The sequence below is a fragment of the Hevea brasiliensis genome, chromosome 5, assembly GCF_030052815.1.
Source record: "Hevea brasiliensis isolate MT/VB/25A 57/8 chromosome 5, ASM3005281v1, whole genome shotgun sequence".
In the NCBI taxonomy this organism is placed as follows: Eukaryota; Viridiplantae; Streptophyta; class Magnoliopsida; order Malpighiales; family Euphorbiaceae; genus Hevea; species Hevea brasiliensis.
The window spans coordinates 88,700,840-88,721,214 of record NC_079497.1 but is presented as its reverse complement, the minus strand read 5'-3'; positions in this window follow the sequence as shown (position 1 = coordinate 88,721,214).

The window sequence follows — 20,375 nt, the reverse complement described above, 5'->3', positions numbered from 1 at the left end:
TTTTGCCCAGGCAGACTGCAGGTCACCCGGATTAGGGCAAGCTTTTTGTCCACTTGGTTTGGTTTTATGGGCATGGTTTCTTTACCAAAGTTGTGCAATTATGTGTCTAGTTTCATATCCAATTGTCCTTGAACCAATTGAACCTCTACAATTCAAGTTATGGCTGCCCAAACCTGCTGGACTCATGTCTAATTCTGTAGGTCACCTAGGGCAGCCACACCAAACCCAAATCCCATCACTCAACACATTTCATTTTTGCTTTAAATAGAACTAAATGGTCACTAATTGACCATTAATACCCATTTTCATCATCACATGGTCAAAGTCCCATTTCTCCACCCCAAACCCTAACTCAAACATTACCATTCATGCATTTTCATTGCATTTCTTCAATCCACTTACAAAATGCACATTAAGGGCAGTGATAATAACCTTTTAACTTCATTAAAATCATCACAAAAAACCTCTAACCATGGCTACTAAAAATTTAGGGTTTACATACAATTGGTATTCAATAATTTTTTTTTGTAATTTACACTCATTTATACTTACTGAACATAAATTTGAAGAGAAACATAAGTTTAAGTCACTTACCTCTTAGGGAGCTAATCCAAAGCTTATAAGAAGTCTTTCTTTTTAATTCTTTTTGCTCCCAAAAGAATCTCCAAGATGCAAGAACACTTTTTTTTGTTGGGAGTTTAGGGTTTAGTTGGATAGAAGTTGGTGAAATCAAGCTTGAAAAAGCTTGAAAATGGTGGCTATGGTGGAGGCTTACGGCAAGGAAGAAAGGAGAAATGAGAAATCTGGTTTTTCCCTCATTTTTCAGCCCATTTGTCTCTTTTTAATAAAGTTATGCCATGTGTCAACATTGGGTTGGGTGGAAGAACTTTAATGACATCATTATGATGTCAAAAAAATATTTATTTTTCATTTCTTGTCATGTAATTGCAATTAAATTTTTAACAATATTTATTCATATTTTATGTTATATAAATTATTTATTTAACTAGACAAGCTGGTCAAAAATCATCTCTGAAGATGAAATGACCAAAATGCCCTCCGTTTGGCTTAACGGGCCAAAATTGTCTGTACCGATTGAAAATTTTTTCTAAGTATTTTCTTAGCATTTTAATACCATAAGAACCTCAATAACCCTTCTCTGGAGTCCCAGAAATTATTTTATAATTTTTCCCCTGGGTCTAGGGCTCCTAGTTGCGAGAACCGTAACTTCTCACTAGGTTACACATCGCTAGGACATCGGCTCATTTAATTTGGTTGTATCTTATTTCTAAAATTTTTGCTAAATTTTTCTTATTAATATTTGAGTTAATTATGGTTCCTCACTTTAGTTTAAATATTTTTCCGGACGTTCTAGCTGTCCGGATCTACACTGGTCACTAGAACAGTAGACTGTACGGACTAGCTAAAGTGAGGATGTTACACACTTGTTGTTCCGTGTGTCAAAATGGATTTTGAAGTTCTAGTAACTAGTCCGTTAGGACAAGAAGTTTGGGTCAACATAATCTATAGAGACTGTCCTTTGGTGATCTAATGATATTTTTTTCTGTCAGATTTGATTGAAATGCCCTTCACAGATTATGATATTATCTTGGGCATGGGTTGGTTAGCCAGGCATCACGCTATGATTGACTGTAGACTGAAGACAGTCACTTTTGGTCTCCGTCTGTACGGTGATGTGGCAATACATGGGGAGAGGCATTTACTACCATCAAACATCATTTCGGCTGCACTAGCCAGAAGGATGATCAGAAAGGGGTGTGAAGCATACTTGGCACATGTGATAGACACCTAAGTGGGGAGCCCAGCACTGAGGGACATCCTTACAGTATGTGACTTTCCGGATGTATTTCCTGATGAATTGCCAGGATTACCTTCAGAAAGAGAGGTGTAGTTTGAGATTGATGTTATGCCTGGTGTGGACCCAATCTCTATAACACCATATAGAATGGCACCTGCAGAAATGAAAGAGTTGAAAGTGTAGTTGCAAGAGCTGCTTGACAAGGGCTTTATCTGCCCTAGTGTGTCACCTTGGGGAGCGCCAGTGTTGTTTGTTAAGAAGAAGGATGGCACTCTTCGCTTATGTATTGACTATTAGCAATTGAATAAGGTGACATTAAAGAATAGATATCCATTGCCCCGCATTGATGACTTATTTGATCAGTTGAGGGGTGCAGCTGTGTTCTCCAAAATTAACCTGAAATCAGGTTATTATCAACTGAAAGTACAAGAGCAGAGTATTCCTAAAACTGCCTTCAGAACCCGTTATGGCCATTATGAGTTCTTAGTCATGCCATTCGGGTTGACTAATGCTCCGGCTGCTTTTATGGATCTGATGAACACTATCTTCAGACCATACTTCGACCAGTTTTTTGTGGTATTCATAGATGATATATTGGTCTATTTGAGGACTGCAGAAGAGCATGATAGACATCTGCAGATTGTACTGCAGACTTTGAGGGAGAAACAGTTATATGCCAAATTATCGAAGTGTGAATTTTGGCTAAAGGAAATATCCTTCTTGTGGCACGTAGTATCAGTAGAATTCATCAAGGTAGATCCAAGTAAGATAGAAGCTGTCATTAATTGTAGGCCACCCAGAAATATCACAGTGATTCGCAGTTTTCTGGGTTTAGCTAGATACTACCATCGATTTGTGAAGGGATTTTCTATGTTGGCATCTCCATTGACTAAGCTACTTCAAAAAGATGTGAAATTTCAGTGGACGGATAAATGTCAATAGAGTTTTAATGAATTGAAGAGATGTTTGACTGAGGCTCCAGTCTTGACTTTACCTACTCTGGGTAAAGAATACACAGTTTACAGTGATACTTCTCACAATGGGTTAGGCTGTGTATTGATGCAAGATCGAAATGTCATTGCCTATGCATCACGCCAGCTGAAACCGCATGAGAGGAATTATTCGACACATGATTTGGAGCTTACAGCTATTGTGTTTACTCTTAAGATCTGGATCTTAAGATCTGGAAACATTATTTGTATGGCGAGAAGTGCTACATCTACACAGATCATAAGAGTTTGAAATATCTGGGCACCCAGAAAGAGTTGAAGTTGAGACAGAGGAGATGGTTAGAGTTAATAAAAGATTATGATTGTCTGATAGACTATCAGTCAGGGAAAGCTAATGTTGTGGCTGACGCCTTAAGTCGCAAGACTATAGCAAGTCTACGGGTTACTCCTTTATCTATGGTACATGAGTTGAGGTCATTGCATGCCAGCTTAGAGATTAATGATGAGGGGCAGACAGCAGTTGCATGGCATGTACAGCCAGTGTTGATTGATCAGATCAGAATGGCTGCTCAGAATGATCAGAAGTATCAGAAGCTGTTGGAAGAAGTCCGGCAGGGCAAGAAACCAGAATTCTCAATCAGAGATGATGGTCTACTGCTACACCAGGGCAGAATGTGTGTTCCTAATGATGTTGATTTGAGGCAGATCATTTTGAAGGAAGCACATGAGTCTCCTTTTGCCATGCACCCTAGTGGCCCAAAAATGTATAGAGGGCTAAAGGAGCATTACTGGTGAATGGGTATGAAAAGAGATGTGGCAGAATTTATTTCCAAATGCCTAACTTGTCAGCAAGTGAAGGCAGAGCATCAAGTACCTGCTGGGTTGTTACATCCACTACCAGTACCAGAATGGAAATGGGAGAGAGTAACGATGGATTTTGTGATGGGACTTTTGAGGACACAGAAGAGTCATGATGCAGTTTTGGTCATTGTTGACAGATTAACCAAGTCTGCTCATTTTCTGCCAGTTCGAATGGACTACAATTTAGAAAGGTTGGCCAAGTTGTACATTGATGAGATAGTAAGACTGCATGGGGTGCCAGTATCCATTGTATCAGACAGAGATCCTTGGTTCACTTCTAGATTATGGGGTAGTCTTCAGAGAGCCCTAGGAACTAGATTGAACTTCAATACGACATTCCACCCACAGACAGATGGCTAGTCTGAGAGAGTAATTCAAATTTTGGAGGACATGCTATCGGCTTGTGTGATTGAGTTTGAGGGCAGTTGGGACACACAATTGCCTTTGATTGAGTTTTCTTACAACAACAGCTACCAATCAAGCATTGGAATGCCTCCATATAAAGCTTTGTATGGTATAAAATGCAGAACTCCCTTGTGTTGGGATGAAGTAGGTGAAAGAAAGATGATTGGGTCCGAAATTGTTCAGTAAACTGAGGAAAAGATCAGGGTGATCAGAGATCGACTTAAGACTGCATCAGATTGTCAGAAGTCCTACATTGATTTAAAGAGAAGGGATATTGAGTATGCAGTGGGTGAGAAAGTATTCCTCAAGGTTTCCCCTTAGAAGAGAATTATGAGATTCGGAAGAAAGGGAAAACTGAGTCCTCATTTCATTGGGCCATATGAGGTTCTGGAAAGAGTGGGTCCTTTGGCATATCGTTTGGCACTACCTCCAGAGTTGGAGAAGATACATAATGTTTTCCATGTGTTTATGTTGAGGAGGTATCGATCAGATCCATCTCATGTACTACTAGCAGAAGAAATTGAAGTAAATCCAGACCTCACATATGAAGAAGAACCCATAGAGATTCTAGCTTATGAGGTGAAGCAGCTACGGAACAAGCAGATACTGCTGGTGAAAGTGCTGTGGAACCATCATTCGAGTCAGGAGGCTACTTGGGAATGAGAGGAGGACATGAGGAGACAGCACCCATAGCTGTTTAGAGACTGATTACCAGGTAAAATTTCGAGACGAAATTTATTTTAAAGGGGGGAGAATTGTAATACCCCTATTTGTATAGCTTGGTATATTTCACTATTCCGATGATCGGTGTCAGTCCGGATAATTAAGGGGATTAGAACCACACTTAAGATAACTAGATAAGCCCTGAACACAAATAATTAGTAATTGTCAATTAGTTAAGTATAAATAATAAAAACAGAACATAAGAGGTTAAATGAGCCGAGAGTTACAGCGATGGTGACCTTATCCGGAAGGATTGCGAAGTCGATTTAAACTCAAATTTCGAACTGTAAAATGTGACCCCACGGTCCTTAGGATTATTTCGAACACAGCGGAAAAGAGAAAATCATGAAAAAGAACTGTTAATCCGGTCAAATAATTAGGTCAGGGATCCGAAAGAAATATTGAATTATTTACAAACCGGGTCGAACCGGCGAGGGGCAATTTGGTCAATTGACCCCGAGAGCTGACTCCTGACCTAACTGTCAAATAAAGTCGGAGAAAAGAAAAATTTAGAATTGGGAATTAAATTAAAGAATTAATGAAATAATAAATAGAAAAAAAAAAGAAAAAGTTAAAAGTGATGACATCATGCATGATGTAATAAATATTATAATTAAAATTTAATTAATTTAATTTATGGTCTTCCTAAAGGAAAAATTCATAAAAAAAAAAGAAAAGAAAGAAAGAAAAAAAAAAGGACTTCATCTTCTCCAAGCCGTCTCCCATCTCTCTCACCTCTCCCTCTCCACAAAACCACCATTACAGCCCATCTTTGAGCTTGAAAATTTCAAGATCCCACCATAGAAAATAGTCTTGCCAAGGTTAAAAATTGTTTGGGCAACTAGTAAAAAAGGTCCAAGAAGAAAGAAAGAAGAAAAGAAGAGGTTTGAAGAGGAAAAATTTTATGCACTAAGGTTAGTAAACTAAATTTAAATTTCTAGTTGAATTAATAGTGATTATAGTTGAATGAACTTAGGATTATGCTTAAAATGAAACAAAAAAAATTGTTGGAGGACTATGTAACATCCTCATTTTAGCTAATCCGTACAGTCTACTATTCCGGTGACCAGTGTCAGTCCGGACAGCTAGAACGTTCGGAAAAATATTTAAACTAAAGTGAGGAACCAAAAAAAAACTCAAATAATAAAAAAAAAATTAGGAAAATTATAAAATAATTTTTGGGACTCCATAGAGGTTCTTATGGCATTAGAATGCCAAGAAAATACTTAGAAAAAATTTTCAATTGGTACAGACAATTTTGGCCCGTTAAGCCAAACGGAGGGCATTCTAGTCATTTCGTCTTCAGAGATTATTTTTGGCCAACTTGTCCAGTTAAATAAATAATTTATATAACATAAAATATAACTAAATGTTGTTAAAAATTTAATTGAAATTAATTAGACAAGAAATGGAGAATAAATGAAAGAAAATAGCATTATGACATCATAATGATGTCATTAAAATCCTCCCACCCAATTAAACTTTGACACATGGCACTAACTTATTTAAAATGACTTAATGGGCAGAAAAAGAAAGAAAAATGAGTTGCTTCTTCAACCTTTGGGGCAGCCAAAAACGTGGAGAGAGAGAGAGAGAGAGGAAGGAAAACTCCATTAAAGCTCACCCAAGCTCCCAACCTCACCAAATCTCACGCCAAAGCCCTAGTTGTCTTCACAAAAAATTCACCCCACACCTTGAGGAAGCTTTGGGCAGCAAAATTTTGAAGAAAAACTGAAGTTTTGCAAGACCCAAACTTAGTTCCAAAGAGGTTAGTGACCTAACCCTAAATTTTTACTTTGAATACATGTTCAGGGACTTGAATGAGTGTAAACTTCAAAGGAAATTTGTTAAAAACCACTTGTATGCTATCCCATATTTTTTGGCAGCCATGGTTAGGGTTTGATTGTGTTGAGCTTAATGAAGTTAAAAGACCATCATGGCAGCCCACAATATGTACCCACTAAGTGTATTGATGAAATGCAAGTTAAATGCATGATTTGAGATGTTAAGGTTAGGGTTTGGGTATAAAATGGAGACTTTGATCATGTAATGGTTAAAGTGAGTTTTAACGGTCAATTAGTGACCATTTGTATATGTGTAAACAAGAAATGAAGTGGTTTGTATAGTGAGAATTGAGATTAGTGTGGCTGCCCATGGTGACCTACAAAATTGGACATGAGTCCAGCAGGTTTGGACAGCCATAACTTGAATTGTAGAGGTGTGCAAGGCTAATTGGACATGAAATTAGACACATAATGGCACAATTTTGGTAAAGAAACCATGCCCATAAAACCAAACCAAGTGGACCAAAAGCTTGCCCTAATCTGGGTGACCTGCAGTCTGTTTCTGCAGAATGACCAAATGAACAGTATTTGGTCATTTGGCCATAACTCAGCGTAGAATGGTCTAATTGACTTGAAATTTTACTAGCAACAAGCTGAGATATAGACCAACAACTTTCATGAAGGAACCTAACCCAAATTATGATCAGAACCTATCTAACAAGTGAGTTGCAATCACTATTCACTGCACTATAGATATGGTCAGTCCAGAAAAATTTCAATCCGGCCAGTTGTGGTTTTTAGACCATAACTTGAGCTACAAAACTCCAAATGGAGTGATTCAAAAAAGTAAATTCAACTAGACAAAATAAAGAACAACTTTCATGTTGATCATTTTACCAAATTCTCAATGCAAAAATGACTAATGGAACAGTAAAAATAAAGCATGAAAACTAAAAATTTTGCTTAATTAACATTAAGTTTAAAAATGGTATTGGCAACCAATACCAACAAATTTTGAATGCAAAATGTGGTATTTTGGGAGTATTAAAACCAATATACCTATTTTCTATGCAAAAGTCAACATTTTGGTTGACTAATAAAGTGAATAGTAACATCAAAACTTGAAATTCAAAAAATTGTAAAACTCAAAAGTGTAAAATGCCCTAGTATACCTAACAAGTTTGGTTTTGATAGCTTGGCATGCCAATAGGGTTCTGTGTTTCATGGCTCCCATGCCATTTTGTGACATAATAGCCTTTGGCTATGTTATTTGAGTTTATATACTTGGGTTTTAACCCTGATCATTATTACAGCTTATTAGCTGTTCTGTTGCACACCGAGAGACACAATGTGACCGATGGTGTGATGGTTCGAGGTACTTAGTACCCAGTGCCAGTATAGCCGTTTATCCAGTCCAGTCAACTAGTATGAGTTACTCGGGCAATGATAATAAACCTTACCAAAGTTTAATCAAATAATAACGAAATTAATATCAGAAGTTAAGTCTACCAAAAATGTAAACACACATTCTGCATATTCGTTTCATTTTATGTTATTTTATATTATTTTATATTGTCACCACTAAGCAGAATTGCTTAGCGCGTCGCTTTTGCCACGAGCAGGTACTGGAGACCTAGCTGGGGAGCCCAGTAGACATTAGACGGGGTGAGCCTTCAGAGCTGCATTCGGGGTCCAGAGTCACCTCACATCTGCACTACATATGGTAGGACATTAGGACTATAGGTGGCCCTTTTATATTTTGCATTTTGTATTAGTTTGGATTGTAACTATAAACTCCTATAATTATGTATTAATGTAAATATATGAAATTTCATATTAATGAGGTTTTCTGCATTATGTATGTTGAATAATGAAATGTTGAAATTTTGAGATTGACTTTAATGTGTACAATAGAGTTTAGATTTGGAAATTATTTTGGAAGTGTTTTTAAACAAGTTCAGAAGAACTGTTTTTCCAATTTACAGCCGGAACTCTGCCGGATTTTCTATAAAATTGTGGATAAATTCAGATTTATCAAAATTGAAAATAAATGAATTATAAAGGGATAAATTGTAATAGAAACATAAATTGGTGCTCCGGCACACTGAGTGGCATAACTTGCTCGGCTACACTATAGACGGGTAAGAGGTGTTACAGACTAAATGTAAATTCGGCCAGCAGCAAGTTAAGGTTTAAAATGAGTAAATTTGATGTATTTGAAGGTTTTTTTAAGTTGAATGATGTATGTAAGCCATGGATTGGTGATTGGAATCTATTAAATTTGAAGTGTATGAAAATTAGGGTCTGGCACCTAAGGTTTTAGGAGGAATAATGTGAGAATTTGTTAAATGATGTGTTTGACCTTGTTTGAGCTGAAAAATGGTCATTTGTCACCAATTGAGGTGTGTTGGAAATGTTAGAATTAGGTTCAAATTCGGATTGATTAGGGACATGCTGCAGGCAGCATGACCAAGGTCCCTTTTAGGGACCAAAAATAAAAATTTACAAGCCCAATTGGTGTGAGGCCAATTGGGAATGAAACTAGACACAAAATGACACATTTTTCATTCAGGAATTATGCCTAAAAAGTGATTAAAACCTAGTGAACAAATTAACTAAATTCAGATTAGGCAATTTAACCTGTACAAAAATGACCAAATGAAGTGTCTGTTTATTTAGCCATAACTTGGGCTAGGCAAGTCTAAATGACTTGAAATTTTATCAGTAGAAAGCTGAGATATAGACCTAAAACTTTCATGAAGAACACAAACCCAAATTATGCTCTTAACCAAGTCATTTAGCCACCGAAAATTGGTGACCTAAAACTGCCAGAACCAATTTGGTGCCTAGAAAATCTGGGTAAGTCTAATCTGGTAGCCATGATTCAAATGGCTATAACTTGGGCTACAAAACTCCAATTGGAGTGATTCAAAAAGGAGAATAAGTTAAGACAATAGGGAACATTTTCTGTGAAGAAAATTTTGCCAAATTCTAACAGCAAAATGACCAATGGAACATTGCAATATAAAACACTAAAACTAAAAATTTGCAAATTTACTTAAAAGACTTAAGTTTTGAGTAAACAACCAAAACTAACAAATTAGGTAATCAAAATGTGGTATGTTGGTGAAATTAGAATTCCCATACCTATTAAGCCTTAGAAAGTCAACAAATTGACTTGAATAGTGTCGTAAATAGTAACTCCGAAATACAAAATTTAAAGAACGCCAAGTTTTAGCATATTAAAGCTAGGTATAAGTGAATTTGAATTTATTTTTGGATTTATAATGAGTTATGATACTGAAACACGGTGAAACTGTGTGTTTCAGTGGAAAAGAATACCAGGAAATAACCCGAGGGATCGAGTCAAGGCCAAGAGGCGACTCGCTTAAGGTTTGTGCACAACATCATTATGCTTTAAAATTCATTTACAAAGTTCATGAAATGTGTATTATGCTTTTGCTTTGAATTGTTGAAAGTTTATTTGTGTATGTTTGAAATGGAAATAAATGTTTAGTAAATTATTAAGATAAGCTTTAAAACCACAGTGTCATGACCATATATTTGAACACCTCACTAGCATGACTAGTGGGGGAAATCAGTTTCGAATTTTGATTCTGTCTCTAGCTGAAGTGTTGAGGTGTGTGCCAGTAGAAGAAGAAAAAGAATGGGTTCCCATATATTTGAGCTAGCTAGCCTTATGATGTGACTTCTCCTTAGCCTCTGGCTATTGAGATGATATTTGTTTCGAATGGCATGATATAACTGTGTATTTTTATGAAATTGTTTTGAGACTTTCAAAATAAAATTGTTTGGATTAAATGTATATAAATCATGCTTTGTATTTATTTCTCATATTCAGTTTAAAATTTGAATAAATATGATTTAAATTTCGCATAAAGATTATTTTGGTATGTTGTGCACCATTGAGTCCCGGTACTCAGCGATGGCTGTTATTGCTATCGTAGATATAGAGACTAGAGGAGCAGCAGAGTGAGCTGCTGAGAATTGAGGAGCTACCTACTCTAAAGTTTATCTTTTATATTTTATACCCTGATTGTAAAAATTATTTTGATGTATGTAATGTATATAAATGTAGAAAATGGTCATGAGCAGTTGTATAGAGTTGTATAAAGTTGTATAAAGCCTATATTAAATTTGGTTTGGATTTTTTTCTAATGTAAATTTTTGTAATGATGTATACAAATTGTTTTATCTTTAATGAAATATGGATGGAAGTATCTTATTTTAATTTGAATGAAATTGATTAATGGTATTTTGATGATTGTTGAATTTTGGAAATTGAGAAATGATGTTGAAACTTGTTGGGATGGTTGTGGAATTGATGAAGTTGTTGAGACAAATCTTTGGAAGTGCTTTTTACAAGTATTTGAAGAACTGTTTTCTCAAAATACAAACGGCACTTTGCTGAATTTTTATAAAATTTGCGAAAAAATAAAATGGGACAAATTTTTACTAGTCTTAAAACTTCGAATAAATGTTTTAATACCTATTAGAAAATGCTCACCACTTCCAAAAAGTATGAAAATTATTTTAAAATCCCTTGTAGGGTACTTAATGAGTTATCGGTAGGTGAAGTTTGGTAGTTCATTAAGTTTTTTATGGGATCATGTTATGCCTTACAGAGGAGTAAGGTGTGACATGCAACTTGGGAAAGTGAATAGACGATGAGACAATAGTTCCCTCAACTGTTTGCATCAGGTAAATTTCGAAGACAAAATTTAAATTAGAGGGGAAGAGTTATAACACCTTCACTGTAGCAACTCTGTACATTCTACTGTTCTGGTGACCGGTGTTAGTCCGGACAGTTAGAATGTCTGAAAAAATATTTAAAGTAAAGTGAGAAACCATAATTAACTCAAATATTAATAAGAAAAATTTAGAAAAAATTTTAGAAATAAAATACAACCAAGTTAAATGAGCCGGTACCCTAGCGATGGGTAACCTAGTGGGAAGTTACGGTCCTTGCAACTAGGAGCCCTAAACCCAGGAGAAAATTCATAAAATAATTTTTGAGACTCCAGAGAAGAGTCATTGAGGTTTTTATGGCATTAGAATGCCAAGAAAATGCTTAGAAAAAATTTTCAATCGGTACAGATAATTTTAGTCTGTTAAGCCAAATGGAGGGCATTGGTCATTTTGTCTTCAGAGATAATTTTTAGCCGACTTGTCCAGTTAAGTAAATAATTATTATGACATAAAATGTGAATAAATATTGCTAAAAATTAAAATGAAAATGAGTAGAGAAGAAAAGAAAAGAAAAGAAAATGAAAGAAAATACCAATTATGACATCATTATGATGTCATTTAAAAGAATTCCACCAATCACATTTAATCACCACTTAAATTAACTAATAAAAGAGGATAAATGACAAAAAAAAAAAAAAAAAAAAAAGCAATCTGCTTCTTCCTTATCTCAACCAGCTGTCTCCCTCCCTTAAGCCCAACCTCCATTAAAGCTTCACCCAAAGCTTTAATCCCCTTACCAAATCACCACCAAACCCGAAGTTCCCTTCAATAAAACTTGTCTATACCACTTGGAAAGGTGTTTGGATGCCAAGAAACTAAAGATTTGTGAAGGGAGAAAATCTCTCCAAAGAGGTTAGTGTCCAATCTCATACCTCTTTTACTTAATTCATGCTTAATGCCATGAGATAAGTGAAAAAATGTAAGAAAAACAAAATAAAACTTATGGGTGTTCATCCCTATAATTTTGGCAGCTTAGGGTTGATTAGGGTTGATGAATTTACTTGAAGCAAAGTGGTTCATGGGCTATCCTTGGTATGAGATGAGTGATTGAACATGTATGTGTAAGTGAAATGCAAGTGTAATGCATGAATGGGACTTGAAAATTTGGACACTTGAACAACATTAGGGTTTGCTCATGAAATGGTATATTAACTTTTTAATATTCAATTAGTGACCATTTGAATGTGTGTGAGGAGGAATTGAAGTGAGTAAGGATAATGGAGTTGAGCTTAGGCATGCTGCCCTTGGTGACCTGCAGGACTGGGTATGAGTCCAGCAAGTTTGGGCAGCTATATCTGGAGTTGTATAAGTTTAATTGGTGCAAGGCCAATTGGACATGAAACTAGACACATAATGGCACAACTTTGGTGAAGAAACCCTGCCCAGAAAATGATACACTTGAATTGTATAGATGTTTTTAAGCATATTTGTATTCTAAATCATAGCATTTAGGCAAGTATTTTCATGCATAGTAGTTGATTTCATTAGTTTTCATAAATTCTATTACCAAGCCCTTAATTCCATGTTTTCTGCATTATTTCAGGTGTTTGGGTGAAGCCCCAAAGGATGGGAGTGCAAAGGAAAGCTTGGAGAGGTAAAAAGACAAAGAATTGCTACTAATACAAAGTACACGGGTCATGTAAACCAAGCCCCAGAGCCATGCAACTCTCCGCCAGAAGAAAGCCAAGAGAATCGATGAGAAACACAAGTACACAGGTCATGTAAGTAGACCCGTGTAATCTGCAGGGACCCGTGTAAGTCTCTGCCGGGTGCAATCTTGAAGAACCTTATGGGAACAATAGTACACGGCCCGTGTAATCAGGCCCGTGTAGTTGGCACAGACCCGTGTAACTTTCTATGCCAAAAGAAGACCACGCGATTCTCCTCCAGCAAGTTACACGGCCCTACTTTGCAGGACCCGTGTAGTGACACACAGGCCGTGTACTATGCTGCAGCCTATTTTTTGACTCAAATTCCCCTCCTGTTTTTTTATTCAAACGAGACTCCTAAAGCCTTTTGGACTCAAAATGACCTAACCCTAGAGAAACCAATATAAATAGAAAAGAAAACATTAGGAAAGGGGGTCGGTCACTGTCATCGGGACTGCTACTGAAGGTTACTATTGTCGGACTCGACATCAGTACCAAAAGAAGTTTTCCAGCTGAAGCTCCACAAGATCAAAGCTGCAAACTCTCTTTGGTTCCTTCGTTTCATTTCCTTAGACAGATTTTTATTATTTTATTTCTTCTGCATAACTCTCTTTTTATTGTTTTTACTTTTTATCATGACATTTGCTGAACTCACCATGAGTGAGTAGTTTTCTTATTCTGGATTTGAGAGAGTAGCTCTTGTAATTATTATTATGGATGAACAATGAGTTTTATTTATTGGATTTGAGATTCATTTCTTGATTTAATTTCTTGCGATCTTAATGCATGCAACATGTTAGTACCCACTTAGTTATGATTGAAGATGTTAATTGAAGGACTGAAAGGTGAAGATTAACATTAGAAAATCAAGATCTTGAACCTTGGAATTCTGACCTAGACATAGGCTGATACCTTTGTGGAACCTAAAAATTGGTCAAAGGTCTTAAAGGATTTTAATTAATTTGATGACCACGAAAGTAGGATTCGAGTTAATTAGAATACACCCTATATGCCTTGAGAGAGGATTTAGGAGAACTTAGGACTGATTTCCATCAAGGAAAACGATCTTCAATTCAGTAAATAAACGAGATAACATCCCTAGTAAGATTCAAGTGTGAAATCTTAATTCCAGAATTGCTTCAAATAAATCATTTCGTTTTAAGTTTACCATTTTAGTGTTTAAAGTTAACAAACTTCATTCTCTAAGTATTCAATAGCCTAGACAATCAAGATTTCTATGTAGATTGGTACTTGCTAAACAAAATTCCTCGTGGGAATGATCCTCTACTTATCACTTTATTACTTGTTAGCGATATGTGCACTTGTTGTGATTGCAAAATAGCGAAACAAGTTTTTGGCACCGTTGCTGAGGAATTTTGGTTTTAGTAATATCAAACGATAGGCGATTTAGCTAATTTAGGCAATTACATTTATTATTTAATTTTGTTTTACTGGTTGTATTTCTTTTCTTTTCTTTCAGGTGCCTGATCTAGTATATGACCAGAACAAAGCCAGAAGAAATTTTGGACTGTGATCCAAAAATAGACCGAACTCTAAAAGCCATCAGGAGGGAAAGGAAACATCAAGAGCGCGGTCAAGGAGATCCTGAAATCCCAACCATGGCCGATAATAATGGCAGACCAAGACTTTTGAGAGATTACGGAGCTCCATCTGTCCAAGGATTTTAGCCCAGTGTCACTAGACCCACAATGGAAGCCAACAACTTTGAATTAAAACCAGCATGGCTCCAAATGATTCAACAAACCCAGTTTCCAGGTTCACCAATAGAGGACCCACACTATCACCTTCAGTGCTTTCTTGCCCTATGTGATACATTTAAGATGAATGTAGTGTTTTATCAAGCAATAAGACTCAAAATATTCCCATTCTCCCTTCAGGACAGAGCAAGGAAGTGGTCACTTTCTCAACCGGCTGGAACATTAACTACCTGGGAAAACCTCTCTCAAGCTTTTCTAGCAAGGTATTTCCCACCTGCAAAGATTGCAGAGCTGAGGCTTGAGCTCAACACCTTTAGACAAAAGGAAGGAGAATCACTCTATGACGTATGGGAAATATATAAAAACCTGTAGAGAGAATGTCCACACCATGGCATAGAAGATTGGCTATTGGTGTAAAATTTCTATAATGGATTACTACCCTCTACAAGGAGCACAGTTGATTCAGTTGCAGAGGGTGATCTAATGGAGAAACCAGTGCCACAAGCACTTGAACTTTTAGAAAGGGTTGCATACCATAATTATGAGTGGTCAAATGAAACAGGAAATGCAAGAAGAACAACAGAGGTCCTGGACGTAGATGCCCTAAGCATGATAAATGCCCAATTTGATCAACTCACAAAGAAACTCAAAAGAATGCAAGCCAACGTAGTTGGTACAAATAGTCAACCTGAGGGCAGCTATGAAGGAAGATACATGAATTCAGAATACAGCAATTTCAACGAACCTACAGAATAGATGAACTATGTGAATAATGGAGGAAACCTCAACCAATGGCAGCCAAACAATCCGTATTCAAATACTTATAACCCTGGATGGAGAAACCACTCAAATTTCTCATGGTCCAATCAACAGAACCAGCCAATAAACAAGCAACAAGGGTACAAACCTCCAGCACCCCCTGGATTTCAAAACAGTTGTCAGAACTTTGCACAGCCACCACTACCTCTCCAACCTCAACAACCTGAATAAAAAATGACCATGGAAACCATGATGGAAGGATTCCTAGCAGATTAACAATAACACACTGAATTGATTAAACAGCTGACTTCCAGAATGGACCAACTTGCTGCCCATAACAAGATGCTAGAGAATCAAATTGCTCAGCAAACAAGTTCTTCAAGTGAGGCTGGTGGCAAACTGCCCAGTCAACCAGAAATGAACCCAAGGGAGCATTGCAAGGTAGTTGCACTGAGGAGTGGGAGAACTCTAGTACAACCAGAGGTAGAATCGATAGAGGAAACCGTAGAAAAATCTAAAGACCAAGCAGAGAAAAAGGAGGAAGAAGCTAAGAAAGATAAGGAAGAGGAAGCAAGGAAGACAAAGAAATTACCAGAACCATACCAGCCTCCCCTACATTTTCCTCAGAAATTTCAGAAAGCCAAACTGGACAAGCAGTTTGGGAAGTTTTTGGAAGTTTTACAGAAACTTTACATTAACATCCCCTTCACTGAAGCACTTTCTCAAATGCCATCTTATGCTAAATTTCTTAAGGAAATTCTGTCAAAGAAAAGGAAGCTAGAAGACTATGGAACAGGAGCTCTAACAGAGGAATGTAGTGCCATTCTGCAAAACAAACTGCCTCCAAAGTTGAAGGATCCAGGAAGCTTCTCCATACCCTGTATCATTGGTAATAAGAAAATAGACAAGGCCCTTTGCGATCTTGGGGCAAGCGTCAGTCTAATGCCTCTATCAATATGCAAAAAGCTGGAGATCGGGAAACTGAAACCCACAACAATCTCATTGCAATTGGCTGATCGATCCATTAAATATCCTGTAGGAATACTTGAGAACATCCCTATCAAAGTGGGCAAATTCTTCATTCCAGTGGACTTTGTTGTCCTTGAGATGGAAGAAGATGTCCAAATTCCTATCATCTTGGGAAGACCATTCTTGGCAACCGTCGGAGCCATCATAGATGCCAAAAATGGATGATTAACCCTCAAGGTAGGAGAAGAAGAAGTGGAGTTCAACTTGTTCGACACTATAAAACACAAATTTGAACCTGATGAATGCTTCAAGGTTGACATAATTGACGAACAAGTTAAAGAGGAATTTCATAAGACACATCCTAAAGATCCTCTTGAAGCATGTATTGTACGCAGCCACACAGTGGATGATGAAAATACAGAAATAGCAGAATGTGCACAACAGTTGGCAGCTCCTCCACCCCTACCCTTAGCTAAGGCTTCCGACATGGAGGATTTGAAGGAGGAACAAACCGAACGTAAGCTCCAGGAAAATGCCAAATAGGTAGAGCTTAAACCTCTCTCGTATTCACTAAGGTATGCATTTTTGGACTCAAATTCTAAATATCCTGTTATAATCAATGCTAGTCTGTCTAAGTTAGAAGAGGAAAATTTGTTAAGAGAACTTAGGATCCATAGCAAAGCATTAGGATATAAAATAGAAGACATGAAGGGAATCAACCCTTCGATTTGCATGCATAGGATACCCATGGAAGAAAACAGTAAACCCACGATCAAACACCAAAGAAGACTTAACCCAAACATGAAAGAGGTAGTCAAGAAAGAAATTTTAAAACTTCTAGATGCAGGTATCATATACCCAATCTCTGATAGTAAATGGGTTAATCTAGTACATGCAGTTCCTAAGAAAGGTGGGACAATTGTTATCCAAAATGCAAGCAATGAACTAATCCCTACTAGAGTAGTCACTGGTTGGCGAATGTGCATAGATTATAGAAAATTGAACAGTGCCACTAGAAAAGACCATTTCCCTCTCCCCTTCATTGACCAAATGTTAGAAAGATTAGCGAAACACTCATATTTCTGTTACCTAGATGGGTATTCGGGATTCTTTCAAATTCTTATTCACCCAGAAGACCAAGAAAAGACAATATTTACTTGTCCCTATGGAACATTTGCATATAGGAGAATCCTTTTGGTCTTTGTAATGCCCCTGCTACCTTTCAAAGATGCATGATGGCTATCTTTTCTAATTATATTGAAGATATCATGGAAGTTTTTATGGATGATTTTTCTGCCTATGGAACTATTTTTTATGATTGCCTAGCTAATTTATCTAAGGTGTTGCAAAAATGTGAAGAATCAAACCTGGTCCTAAATTGAGAAAAATGCCATTTCATGGTAAGAGAAGGTATAGTTCTGGGACATTTGATATCAGAAAGAGGAATTGTAACACCCTCACTGTAGCAATTCCATACATTCTACTGTTCTGATGACCGGTGTCGGTTCGGACAGCTAGAACGTCTGGAAAAATAATTAGACTAGAGTGAGGAGTCATAAATAACTCAAATATTAATAAGAAAAATTTAGGAAAAATTTTAAAAATAAAATACAACCAAGTTAAATGAGCCGGCATCCTAGCGATGGGTAACCTAGTGAGAAGTTGCAGTTCTCGCAACTAAGAGCCCTAGACCTGGGAGAAAATTCATGAAATAATTTTTGAGACTCCAGAGAAGAGTCTTTGAGGTTTCTATGACATTAGAATGCCAAGAAAAGGTTTAGAAAAAAATTTCAATCAGTACAGACAATTGTAGTCTGCTAAGCCAAACGGAGGGCATTTTGGTCATTTCGCCTTCAAAGGTGATTTTTGACCGACTTGTCCAATTAAGTAAATAATTATTATGATCTAAAATGTGAATAAATATTGTTAAAAATTTAATTGAAAATGAGTAGAAAAGAAAATGAAATAAAATATAAATTATGGCATCGTTATTGTGTCATTAAAAGTCCTCCACCAATCATATTGTAACACACACCTTATAAACTAATTAAAAAGGGATAAAATGAGTTAAAATGAAAAACAACAATCTGCTGCCCTTCTTCTTCAACCAGCCGAAACTCTCTCCCTCTCTATTCTCCATGGATGCTTTTACTTCTCTCTAAAAGTTCCTTGTAAACACACCATAAAATCACTTGTTGATTTCACAAAAATTGCTCCTTGCAACTAGAACAAGCCTAAGGCAGCAAAAGAAAAGGAGAGAAAGATTTTTCTTCAAGCTTGGGTTAACACACACAAAGTTTAGTGCTTTAACTTATAGTTATTTCTGTTTTTATGAAAGAAATTAGTAAATCCTACAACTAGGTGCCGTAGGAAATTATAGATGAGTGAAAATCTGGAATCTGTACAGTATATGCATGAACAGTAAATTTTAAAAATTCATAACTAGAGTTAGGAATCTCAGATCAAGGTGAATTTTATGTCAAAAGAAACCTTAAGGAATGTTCTAAAACTTTGTAGTTTTATGGTAGACCTGATTCTAATGTTAGGTTAGGGTTTGAGGACAAAACATTTTATTGCTCAGATGTGGACTCTGTTTTACTGATTTCCTGCAACAAGACAGCCACCTTCAATAAATCATAACTAGAGCCACAAAACTCGAAATGATGTGATTCTCAAGTCCTTGAAACGCTTATTGAATGCTCTAAAACCTTGTAGTTATGGCCAAGAGCTAATTGTGGTAGCTGCTGGTTGATATTTTTGCATTTCCTTACTACTATCCTGCATGTACTGGATTCTGGACAGGTTGCACCTTTTTAATTAGTTCTGCAATTTCCGATCTGATTTTGATGTGATTTCAATTGGAGATTGAGTTAAACATATGAAGGTTGATTTCTGGAAAATATGGTCTTGAAATCTTGTTTCTATAAATTATGGTGATTATTTTTGCACCCTGTTTCTGCATGGTGATTGTGCACTGAGTGCACTATTCATTCTAGTAACATGTATATTGCATGAGCTAGAAATTTTAGAGGAAAAATGATTAAGCATGCTTTGATTTAATGAAGTTACATGTAGAAATTAATAAGTTGGAGGCCCATTTCTGGTCTAGAAATGAGTGACATGAGGAAATTGAGTGAATGGGCTGCCCTTGGTGACCTACAGGACTGGGCATGACTCCAGCAGGTTTGGACAGCAATAACTTGAATTGTAGAGGTTCAATTGGTGCAAAGACAATTGGACATGAAACTAGACACATAATGGCACAACTTTGGTGAAGAAACCATGCCCAGAAAACCAAACCAAGTGGACCAAAAGTTTGCCCTAATCTGGTTGACCTGCAGTCTGCCTAGGCAAAATGACCAAATGAACAGTGTTTCGTCATTTGGCCATAACTCAGTGTAGAAAGGTCCAATTGACTTGAAATTTTACCAGAAACAAGATGAGATATATACCAACAATTTTTATGAAGAACACAAATTCAAATTCTGACCATAACCTAGTCAAATTGCCAACCAAACTTAGGTTACCAAATCTGGCAGAACCAAATTGCCCAGAAAATCTGGGTACAGGTCACTCCGGCCAGTTATGGTAAAATGACGATAACTTGAGCTACAAAACTCCAAATGGAGTGATCCAAAAAAAAATTCAACTAGACAAAATAAGGAACAACTTTCATGTTGATCATTTTGCCAAATTCCCACTGCAAAAATGACTAATGGAATAGTAAACCTAGGGCATGAAATCTGAAAATTTTGAATAACATAAGATAAGCTTTGAAATGGTATTGGAAATCAATACCAACAAAAATAAAATGCAAAATGTGGTATCTTGGTGAACTTAGGTTCAATAAATTTATTATGTATTAAAAAGTCAACAATTTGAGTGAATAGTATTATGAATAGTAATACAAAGACACAAAGTGTAATAACTAAATTGGTAGAGGAAATTAAGGTATGAAATTTGGAATC